The sequence below is a fragment of the Micrasema longulum genome, unplaced genomic scaffold, assembly GCF_059751315.1.
Source record: "Micrasema longulum isolate JH-2025_06_02 unplaced genomic scaffold, ASM5975131v1 h1tg000133l, whole genome shotgun sequence".
NCBI lineage: Eukaryota > Metazoa > Arthropoda > Insecta > Trichoptera > Brachycentridae > Micrasema > Micrasema longulum.
In genome coordinates this window covers 1312449-1318448 of record NW_028277339.1, presented here as the reverse complement: position 1 = coordinate 1318448, position 6000 = coordinate 1312449, and the positions used below count along the sequence as shown (strand labels likewise).

At 31.5% G+C, this 6000-nt stretch overlaps 1 protein-coding gene across 1 annotated transcript in view; it reads left to right on the top strand.

Moving 5' to 3' along the window:
- Nucleotides 1-940: 940 nt before the first annotated feature.
- Nucleotides 941-6000, top strand: part of DAT (Sodium-dependent dopamine transporter) — a 60449-nt gene continuing 55389 nt past the window's right edge. The window contains exon 1 of the mRNA XM_088241856.1: nucleotides 941-1009. The gene's annotated coding sequence lies outside the window, so the exon portion shown is untranslated. The remainder of the gene's footprint in view (nucleotides 1010-6000) is intronic.

The window sequence follows — 6000 nt, the reverse complement described above, 5'->3', positions numbered from 1 at the left end:
TATGTAAATGGTTTTAATTGAAATTAACTTCTTTGAACTACGTCACTAGTTCTTGTGAATCAATAATCAATTACAGCGTTGTTGTGTTGTGATAGATTTTACGGTTTCCGGGTAGCCATTTTGTTCAACGTTTATTGTGTTTTGACGCTTCGGGGTTCTACTTTATATGTCAGCACAAGTCACCGACGACAATTCGTGACGTCACGGGTGGAGTAATTGTAAAATCACATTTTAAAATAAATAATGGCCATGATAATACGATTTCAAAATCACTCGCAAACGAGTGGAGGCGTATATAAAAAAAAAAAAAAAATACGATACACAAAAACATTTTGTTTGGGTTAGTTTGATAGTCTATTAAAAATTTAAAAACTCTGACCTTCCTTATGATCTCCAGCTAGATTTGATATGTCTAAAATAAAAATATGTTGAATTTTGTTTAATTCTTTGTGATACAGGAAAAAGAAGAAAATGTAGGTTTGTTGAAAATTAACGACATCCTCTTGTGGGAAAAACATATAAGATTAATTTTGAATGTTACACAGTGTGAAAAGTAAAGTGATCACAACACAGCCGATGACAGATCATAAGGCCTTTCAAATGCCTAGACTACAGCATTATCTCTGTTGAAATATTAAATATACAATTTTGAAATCATATTCAATCTTACTTAACCCAATCCACCAATGTAATCTTATCTGGAATCTGTATGCAAAATCACTGACAGAATTTGATAGGCATATCATAAGACAACTCCCTCCTCTCTAGAATATAAAACCTTTATTGAGTATTTTGAAAAGGTTTTCCTTATGAAATATCACGGGGGCGTGTTTTAGGGCGTGTCCTGTGCCCCGCCCTTCCCTCTCCATCGTCCTGTGACACGCCCCCTCAAGTCAAGGAATAAGGCCCCCGAGAGCCCCTCAGACTATCCAGCTCACTGTGCTAGCGGGCGTTCAGCCTGCAGCAAGGTTTCTAAGGACATGCGGAGGCGTCGCACCCGTTATCAAAGGTTAGTAAGTTTTTCTTTTAATATTTTAAACGTGTTTCAAACGAAATTTGTGTTTTTAACGCATGTTTAAGAAACGGTAAAAACGAAACGCAAAATGTATCATTATGACCTGATTAATTTACCGCTTTTTATTTTTGATAGAGATCTGCATATTTAAAAAAATAATTGGTTTATTTAATACCCCGACTTTTCTACAACGAATACTTCTTATTGTTCCTTAACGTAGACTCAAATTCTGTTCTTCGGTCTTCATAATATTAATTATGATTTCAAGGCACCTCTACCCAGAATTATCTGGCTTGTTAACGAAAATCAGGATTTGAGTTATTTTGGTAGTAAATTAAATAACTTTACTAATTAATTAAAAAATAAATAATAATACTCATTGAATTCCTTACACTTATAATCAACCTGGATCTTATAGTATTTGTCCATTCTATTTATTTTTCATTGTTTTTTCTTTTATTGTTTCATTTCTTGTTTAATGTTACTGCATATATTTGTATTTTTAGTTATATTATATATTTTTAAAAACTCTGTCCATAAATTTATTAAATAGAAAAATAATATATTTTCATTTCCACTTAATAACATTCTACGGCCTAAAATAATTGTATGTTTTTTAGTAAAATAATTTCAATCCATATCAAGTTTTTTACTAAATGAATCATAAAAAATAAATAAATAACTGTGCGAGCATATTACATGTATAAAGTATATAATAAAACTGTGTAGATAAAATTATTTTTGTAAATATTTTGTAATTGCTATTTTATCATAAATGTGATATTTTTGTTTCAATATTCTAAAACATAAATTATAAGACGAATAATGGTTTTATTTTAGTAAAAAAACACACTTGTGTGGAAGAACTCCGTGTAACTTAAATGGAAAAAATATAAATATACATATATATTACATAGTACGAGTATATTGCCAAACACAAGAACCTGATTCTTTTTTGGCTAGTTCAACCATGAACTTTTCTTAATTTTTCTTTGATGTTAAATAATCGTTCATTATTAAATTAAATATTTATTATGGTAATCTTTAAAAACCAACATTTTAAATCTATCCGTGGGACTCTCTTATTTTGTTCTATGATAGAAAAAGACTTTCATAAAAATTTCAAACTAAAAAAAATGTTTTTGGGGCTGCTACTGAGCTTTGAACTTCAAAAATAACCGAGGATTTTATGTTTTATTTAAATTTATTTATTTTATTACATTAAATGATTTGAAGATTCTAAAAAATAAAATTATACTGGTAAACACTAAAATTGTATTAATTTATTGGTTAAATTACTAAATTAGGTCGATATATTATCCTCCATACTATTACTATTTCACATTGACATATTAATACATATACATGCCCTATAAAGTCAAATGCTTTAAAAAAATAGTGACAAGAAAACGAACACATTGACAGGTACTACGTTTGTTTATTTATACCAGGGCTGCATTCAACGGTTGGAGGATACTCATTTTTAGTAGATTTTTTTTTGTATTTTAACGTTAACAATCAACATTAATTTTTGGTGCATCCCAATCAGATTCTTCCCTTAAATTCCTTCATGACTCTCTGGATTTTAAGGAATGCAAAAACAATATTAACTCTCGTTTATTATATTTAAAAAACGTATTTCTATCAGCGCATCCATGTAACTAAGAAAAGCTTCACAATTGCGCCACCAGGCGTAGTTTGACCTTTAATAAAAGATTTATATTTAAATAATTCTTTTAAGCTTTATAAATCACTTATAAATTTACCAATAAAAGTTGGGAAATTCTTTTTACAATGTTTATCCGAAAGGTATTTCCACACTTTCATGATACAAGCAGGCGTCTTGGTTTCGATTCTAAACATCACGCCTGGGGTGATATTCTAGATCTTCTCTCTAGAAAGTGATTATTTATTATTTTTTTTATAGAAAAATAAAAATTTGCCCTCTTATAATTTACACAAATATTTCAATTTTTGATGGCCATTTTCAACAAGTTGTAAATAACTCACCATTAGAAAATGGAAATCAAGTTGGGGTAGAGTGGGGTTTGAATCTCGGGCCTCCGGCCCGTGAGTCCGCAACACTATCCACGGGACCACAACCCGATATAAATTATATGAATTTAATATTATAATCTTAATACTATATTAACTTGAAGATTTTTTTTAATGCGATGATTCTTTTCTCTATATAATGGCAACACTGATGATTAAACGTCAAATGGTGTATAAAACTGCTTCAAAAACGGAAATAAAAATAATACGGTTTGGTCAATTCAACCTAATGAAGTGTTTTGGGTAATGTTTAAGGTGGCAATAATGGTCTAAATGAACCTTTCCATAGTTCGTTTCACGTATTCGTATTTGTTTGACGTTTAATCATCAGTGTGGCCGCAAATAAAGGTAAAATTTAGGTGCCTGCAAAAAATAAAAATCTCCAAATTAACCACTCTCTAGGGTTATAAGATTCAGAATACTACCACAGGCTGAAAGTCGAAGAACGGCAAAATAAACGTTTGGCACGAATGAGCGTTTGGGTATGAAATAAGTCCCATCATTTTTGAGGGCTCAGGGCATCTCTATGTGTATGTCAATGGCATTGTTACTGTTAATATAAATTACATGTATATTGAACATAAACATGTGAATTTTCCTACCTATTTTATAAAAATAATTCAACTTTAAGTTGTGATAAACAAAGTTTAAAATTTCAAAAGAATTGCTGTAATTTTTTTTTTCAAGTAGATCAAATTAGAGTACGCCAAAGATATAAAAATATTTTTTTTACCCCGATTTAAGGACCATCTAATATATACACACAATATAAAAAATAAAAAAAGTTTTTTTTAAAATCTTATCGCCAACGGATTTACACGGATCAATCCCAGACTAGTTGTTTTGATATAAAAGTGTAGAAAAGAAATATAAGGTTTATTAAATACATTCATCGAACTTTCGAATTCCCAGGTTAAATTAAATTATAATTATTATTTACAACTAAGGCTCTGGCATTTTCCATGTACTTGTAAGTAAATTGTAAGTGAGTGGGTAGGAAAATAAATATGGATTTCAGCAAAAAATATTTATAAAAACCAAGCATTCTGAGTATAATTGCGTTCTTATTATTGTTTGTGCTTGATATATCAACATGAAACAATTTTAATATTACGTTTATACTATCTTCATGATTAAAATGTTTTTATCGTTGATATGGCCCCCTGTTATAAGCCCCCTCCTCCCCCTTTAAAGTAATAACACAGTGTCTAAAGGTTCATAAGCACAAACACAATATAGATATGACAGATACAGGTTTTATGCTCATAAACAATAATTGACATAGGTACGGTGTTTTTACTTATGATAATTTACAGTTTTTTAAATTTATAAATACCTACTAAAAAGTTTTATCTCAAAATACGACTTTCGCAAATAGCTGCCTTTTTGTTTATAAGGGCAGTATAAATATCCCAATAAATATTTCAAGTCAACCACACCAGTAATCCGAACCCGAAACCGCGAACCATTATAGACATTTCTTGTAGGGACAATCGTGTCGTTACACTGCGCACAAGAATTAATCTTGACAAGGGAATATTTTACAATAATTTTGAGTTTTATATAGAGTACTGCATTAGAAAAGTACATGCAGTGTATCTCGATTATGTGCTACAGGAAGATAAGGTCATCAGTCTTACGATTCAGGTGTCAATCAGGGACAGTGAAATATTAAATAAATATTTAACATTCACCCTGTAAGGAATCGAATCCAGAAACTTCAGCATGGTAGGCAAACACGCCAACCACTTCCCTACGAAGCGGACTTTTCTCTCTTTTTCAGGATTTTTACATGAGAGTAGCCATCGAGTTGAAAATACTCGACCAGGATTTCGGTTCTATTTCACACATATAACTGTGTTATTCATCCACCCAGACACATACCACATTATTTTTATTTATTCGAAACTTGATTTCAGGAGTTTGCTGAGTCCGTTCCCTTATCGCTTCATTCCTTGCAAACTCAAACCACCGCTCACTCGATGTTCTTCTGAGACATCTATTCTCAAAACTCAGTATTTTGCTGCTTCGGGCCCTAGTGAGGTGCTACGATTAGCATCCGTAGAGGAGAATAGGTATTATGCAGGCGTTATACAGACGACATTTGGTTTTCACTGAGTGAATATCCGAACTCCAGACAGCCTTCATATTGTTTAATGTGGTGCCTCCTATTCCTAGCTGCACTCTCAGTTCATTTTGTAAGGTGCCATTTTCTGTAACATATCGTCGGGTCAATGCCAAAGTCGAGAATGTGCAAAAAACATTATTTTGAGATATTGAGGTTTGAAGTTTAGAACTGGTGTCATAAATCTATTTATTTATATATACGCCCAATGAGCATTTTTACGGACACATTTATACATAAAAAAATATTTTTTTAAAAGTAGAAAGACTCAATGGTATATAGTAGACTTTGTGGAAGTTGAAGCGGGAGAGGGGTGTTTATAATTAAATTTGATTCAGTGATCGTTTGAAAGAAGACAACTTGTTATCAAAGAAATCAAGACTGGTTTGTTTGCTGCAAAACCTACGAATTCTGGGCATAGGGGAATGAAAACCATAGTTAGTTCTATGGTTATCGGTATGAAAGAGTTAGTTTTGTCCGAGGTTTCTAGTTGGGATATTTAATTTTATTGAACTCAGTAGTTCAGGCGTATCAAAGAGTGAATTGAGAATTTTAAATAGGACTATAAGGTCGGATTTATTTCGACGGTCTTGAAGAGAAGATATATTTAAGGTAGTTTCTAACTCATTATAAGTATATAGGTCTCTGGATAGGCCCAACCTCCAGCCTATCTTTCTCAAAAATCGATGTTGAACTGATTCAATATTCTTGATGTGAACCAGATAATGAAGACCAGATAACAGAGGAATACTCTAGGTGCCTTGCGATCTAGACAACAGAAGAGAGTTTTAAGGGTTTTGATATT